The sequence below is a fragment of the Lactuca saligna genome, chromosome 8 (assembly GCF_052625555.1).
Source record: "Lactuca saligna cultivar CGN05327 chromosome 8, ASM5262555v1, whole genome shotgun sequence".
In the NCBI taxonomy this organism is placed as follows: Eukaryota; Viridiplantae; Streptophyta; class Magnoliopsida; order Asterales; family Asteraceae; genus Lactuca; species Lactuca saligna.
The window spans coordinates 142326641-142332655 of NC_136424.1; the positions used below are offsets into that span (position 1 = coordinate 142326641).

The following is a 6015-nucleotide window of genomic DNA, read 5'->3' on the forward strand; positions in this document are numbered from 1 at the left end:
GAAAAAATAAATATTTTTTAAAATTCTCAAGTTTTTACATGTTTTATCGGTTCAACCGAAACAATTTTACCTCTAAAAACCAAACCCGGGACCGGTTTCCAGTTGAACTTGCCGATCCGGTCCATTTTTGGTAACATGGCTTAGAACATAAAGTTAATAAAAGATCTTGCATCCTAATTAAATGAACGTAATTTTGTTTTGATCGGGATGTCAAAGACTCATATCCACGCAGCTAAACTCAAAGCAAACATGATAGATATCATTGTATTATCTTAAACTTTTTAAAGATAATAATAATAATATATATATATATATATATATATATATATATATATATATATATATATATATATATATATATTTTTTTTTTTTTTTTTTTTTTTTTTTCATTTCACAATATTCCAACATATTTTTGGTCGGAAACTGGGAATTAGCCTATAGGAATACATGGGCGAATTTAATTAATATAACATACGTTAAATATTTTTAGGCAGTGCATTGTTGATTCGTCACTAGCTAGATTTCATTTCACATAATTAACCCTAAAAAGGAAACTAGCCGCTACAGATAGAAAAAGGAAGCTAAAAGGGATTAAGGGTAGTCAGCTGATCAAGAAGTCCAGTCACAGGCGTAACAAGTCTAGGCTCGTACACAAAGCCATTCAACTCAACGCCTCCACCGCCGCCGCTAACATACGGGCACGGAGGAATCCAAACCCACCTCTTCTTCCCAAAATCAAACAACAACGCCTTCTCCGCTGCCGTTCCCATAATCATCACCACCACAAACTCCCCGTTTCCAACACAAGTGAACCCTCTCCCTCCTTCCAACTCCGCAAACTGAGCATACAGCTGCTGCGGCATCCTTTCTATCTCAACCCATGTCGTCCCGCAGCTCTGCAGTGCCCACATTCTCAGACTCCTCGGCACATTAAGCTTGCTCTTCTCCACCGCCGCTAGCAACACCAGCTTCCCTCTGCTCTCAATCAGACTCGGAGACCTCAGAAACCTCCTCATAGGAGCCTGGATCTTACACCATTCATTTCTTCCCATATCGTAACCCAACACACTGAAAGGACTGTAGTTCATGCAGTAGAAATTACCTGCTGAACCTCCTTGTTGCTGGACGTACACCATCCTGCCAGACTCCAGGCTGCATAGTCTTGGAAGCGAAGAAGTGGTGCCCCAAATGGAATAAAAACCACCCATGTCTACGTGGAAGCTTTCAGTACTCAAATTCTTGACGGCGTAAGGAGATATCATGTCGTCCCCAGCTACCATAACATCTATTGAAGTGTTTGTTATGGTTAACCCTACGGAAGGAAAAAGCCTAGGCCTCAAGGTAGAAGGAAGTGGAGTCACTAGAGATGAGAAGAGAGGGTTTGAAAGGAGCAGGCCTTTCGAACCTGCTTCATCAGACACCCAACAGATGAGTCCACCAGAGGAACACGTGGGAGAAAACCCCTGTGGGATTAATGGGAAAACGAGACGATGCCACGAAAGAGTTTCGGGATCAAAGATGTAACCTTCCTGAGGGACAACGTTATCGGCCGCGGTGGTGTTGGTGGTTTTAAAGGTGGTGGTGGTGGTTTTAGGATGAGTGGTTTTTTGTTTGAAGAAGATGAAAAAGTAGGGTTTTGGGTTGATCTGGAGATACATTTGAAGGAAGGTGTGAGAGAATAAGAGAGAGTACCATCTCTTGCATACAGATCGAGCTCTGAAGAAGGCAGGCGGTGGCAAGAAGGCGATGACTCGATCAACAAGTCTTTGGGGGAGTCTACTCCATATCCTGCTGTCCATCCATGGAGGATTAGTGGTGGTGAAGGTGGTAGTAGTGGCGAAAGGATAAGAAAACGGAAAGGTGGTGACATAATGGGTGTGATCAAAAACTTCCATAGGAAAGTTAAGGTTTTAGAAGCAGTTAATGTAATAGGAAAGTTAAGGTTGTTCTAAGGGGGCCGGGGAGGGAGTGTGGTTCAAGTGTTTGATGATCTCAAATTCAGTGGAGATTATATAAAGAGAAGTTGTAGTAGTGATAGCGAAGGATTGAAGAGGAAATGAAGACAAAGGGTTAGGGTTTCCTCTATTTTCCGTCGTCTTCTTTTATGCGTTTGTGATTATATAGGACCACCTGGACAGAAGTAAACATACAGGAGTAGAAGTGAGAAGATGGAAAAAGGAGGTTGTCAGGTGGGTGAGTCTGATGGATGCATCTATCAACACAGTGTTTTCATGTCAATGGCCGAGGAAGAAAGGACAAGTACTACAGGGGAAGAGGAAAATTGATTAGAAGATTGACACTAAACACACGTCGGCTGTAGACAACATCGTTAATATTCACTCCTTACACACTTAATGTCAGGAGCCTAGATTTTCTTTTTCGGTGGTTAAATGTTTGTATTTGAGAGGTTTTTACGCTAATTTGATAAATATTTAACAAATATGTTGGAGACTTGGGGTTGTTATTTTAAGGATTTCGATCAACATCCATAAATCCGATATAAAAGAGATGCGAAAAGTAAAAACAAGCAGCTAGATTGAATGTGGTTCATTTGAAATTGAGTTATATCTACGAATGAACTAATAATAAAGAGTAAAAACACGCAGCTAGAATGAATGTGGTTCATTTGAAATTGAGTTATATCTACAAATGAACTAATAATAAAGATTTTGTTGATAGTGATTTCATTAACGTCAACATCTTGAGCAATCGAGACAAAGTTTTAGCAGCGACAAGTCACAATTGTTGCCTTTAGCGTCGACGCTTGGATCTATTAGTGGCAACAATTGTTGCCGTTGTCGCTTTTTTTTTTTTTTTTTTTTTTTTTTTTTCTCTTTGTAGTGTTTTATTTATTCAACTTGACCTAAATCTATGAATAAGGACATGCCTAGAAAATAACATAGATAAAACTGACTCATGGCATTAGGCTAATGTCCTGTGCACCGCAACCAACTGTTTCCAAGCTTCGCCTAGCATTTTCACCCAGAGACTTTGTCCCCATTTGCGGGCTTCAACCCAATAAGCTTAGCCTAGAAGAAATACTCAACTTCGTCAAGTGGCATTAACCGAAGCTTTGTACTTAGCGGTGTAAATCGGGCAATCGTGTCGTATATTTGTCTGATACGATAATATTTTATGTAGCACGAACATGACACTACATGATGTCGTGTTTATTTTCATTAACAAGGAAATGAGCCGATTAAAACATGACACAACACAATAAACACAAAATAATATAAATATTACTTTATTTAATCACATATAACATGAAAAACATGATAAACACGAAAACACAGCAACGTGCTAAATTGTGTCAAAATTTAAACAAGAACACGACACAAAGTCGTGTTTTTACACTTAACATAAACACGACACGAACATAAATTTGAATTTCGATGTCATTTCAATTTCATTTCGTATCGTGTATTTTTGCCGTATCGTATAAATTGTAGTAGCAACTTTGTCCTACAGCTTTGCTATGCACTAGCAATTTCAACCAATGTTAGTTTTGAAGGGACAAAAAAGGTCATCGGGGAGACTTCATGATTCAACGTGACTATCTTATTAACTTCTTAAATATTTATTTCTATAAGGATAAACTTGTAAACTCTTCACACAAAGATTAAGTAAACATTACTAGGAGATAAAATTGATAATGACTTAGGTGAATAAAATCAATATACTGATAAAAGAATGGTTTTAGTTTATTTATTTTTATTTTTTTGCTATATATCATTCTAATACAACTCATAATGGGTGGAATTGGTACGGTACCAATTCATTTTTCTCTAAACCATGTACCGTACCAACTATAATTGGTATAAAAATTTTGCTACCGGTACCGTAATAAGTATACTTGGTACCAATTTATTTGGTTACTGACAAGTTTGATTTGTACATATTGGCAATGGTATATACCAACTTCTTTTAATTTTTTATTATAAGATTTAAAAATAAGCAAAGACATTGGGATTTTGATGTGTAGTATAGAAATTAGTTACGTAGTTCTTCTAGTTTACAAAAGAATTCTACTGAAATAACGTTCAAATAACGTTTTAATATTGCGTTTTAACGTGGTAATAACTATTGACTAATATGACCAAATGACTAATATAATGTTATTAAAACTATAAACACTAAATACAATTAATAGTTGAAATATATATATATATATATATATATATATATATATATATATATATATATATATATATATATATATATATATATATATATATCAAATGAATTGGTTGGTACGGTATTACTGTGATATTCCAATTTTTATACCATTAACGTACCAATATTGATCAATTGGTACGGTACTAACAACCAAACATGTTGGCTACAAAATATATTAGCTACCAAGTTTCTTGGTTCGATTGGTAACATGTTAGTGTTTCATGGTATAATTTTACCAGCCCTACAACTCACCATTAATATTATGCCACGTGTTAGGGAAATATATTAGGCAAATCACTATCACAATTAACGACATTGAGATTTTAATTTTTTTATAAAAAAAATTACTTTTTGTAGTTATATGTTAAATTTGAAGTTATAACTAACTTTAAAACTTTGGTATATCTATTAATTAATAATTTATTTAAAATAATTTATTAATAATAATTTACTAATAATTATAAATTTTTACTATGAAAATTTAATTAATATTTAATTGTGGTTCCACGGGTCATAAACTAGTTATTATATATATATATATATATATATATATATATATATATATATATATATATATATATATATATATATATATATATATATATATATATATATATAACCACTGAATTGTGTTTATACACAATTTAACAATAATCTTATCACTTTAACTTTCACAAAATACCACTAATCTTTTAACTTTGTTCCCAATATAAGTTTAGAGTTAAGACTTAGGGAGTGTTTGTGATTATTTATTTTTAATTTTTTTTGGCTTATTACATTTTGTCACAAGTAATAAGTTATTTAAAGTGTTTGAACTAGGGATGAGAATTTGACCTGAAAACCCAAACCAAACTGAATTAGGCTCGAATAAGCAATTCGATTCGGGTTTCGGGTATCTATATTATGCTTATTCGGTTTGGGTTACCTAATTAAGAGCTTATTCGGTTCTAAATGTCAGACCTGAACAAGCATTCTCCCCCCCCCCCCCTTTATCAGATCGACATAAAAAAGAATCACGATTCACACCTTTGTCACCATGTAACGCATGGTTCCTGGTATCTAATTAAATAATAATTTATTCATTTTTGTAGAAGCAACTCAACGAGTTGGGAGCCCCATACTCGTCGAGTAGAAATCAGAAGAGGCGCGGGTTTTAAGTAACCTACTCGACGAGTAGGCTGGTAGGGGTAAAACCCTAATTTCGAGGTTTTGCACCCTATTTAAGCATCTTAATCCCCTCATGCTAGCGTCATATCCAACCTCCATGTCCCAAACCCTAAGTCTTGAAACCCTAAGTCTTGTAAGCCATTTTTGGAGTGAGTTTTTGTGTGTGTTGAAGCTTGTGAAGGAAAGAGAAGCTTACTGATTCAAGAAGAAGCTAGTAGATCCAGAGACACCATTTCATTCTCATAATTTCCTGGTAAACAAGTCTCTAACTTGCTTAGTAACTTCTTAGATCTCCTTGTTATCATTTTATTGGGTTTTTGGTCCAAGAAGCATGATCTTTGGGAAATGGATGTCCCAAGTGAGTATACCTTCAGATCTAGAACATTGAAGGGCTCTCATGGCATAAAGGTGCAAACTTTATGGCCATTGAAGCCCCATGCAAGCAATAGGATGTCATTTCGGCCTTTTTAAGCTCCAAAAGGCCATGCATGGAGAGAAATGTGGAAGCTTTACGTGTTCTAGTAGTGTCTAGGGACCAGATCTCAGTTTATATGCCTTGGTTGTGAGTATTGATGGTGTTTGGATCAAGATCTAGGTCTTGAAGAGTTAGGGTTTGAGAAAAACCCATTATGCAAGGCTATTAACGGGTAAAGTTGGAAACTTTTCCCT

The 6015-nt window shown here is 35.3% G+C and overlaps 1 pseudogene; it reads right to left on the bottom strand.

Moving 5' to 3' along the window:
* Positions 1 to 421: 421 nt before the first annotated feature.
* On the bottom strand, positions 422 to 2070 carry LOC145011311 (protein UNUSUAL FLORAL ORGANS pseudogene; annotated as a pseudogene).
* Positions 2071 to 6015: the final 3945 nt, after the last annotated feature.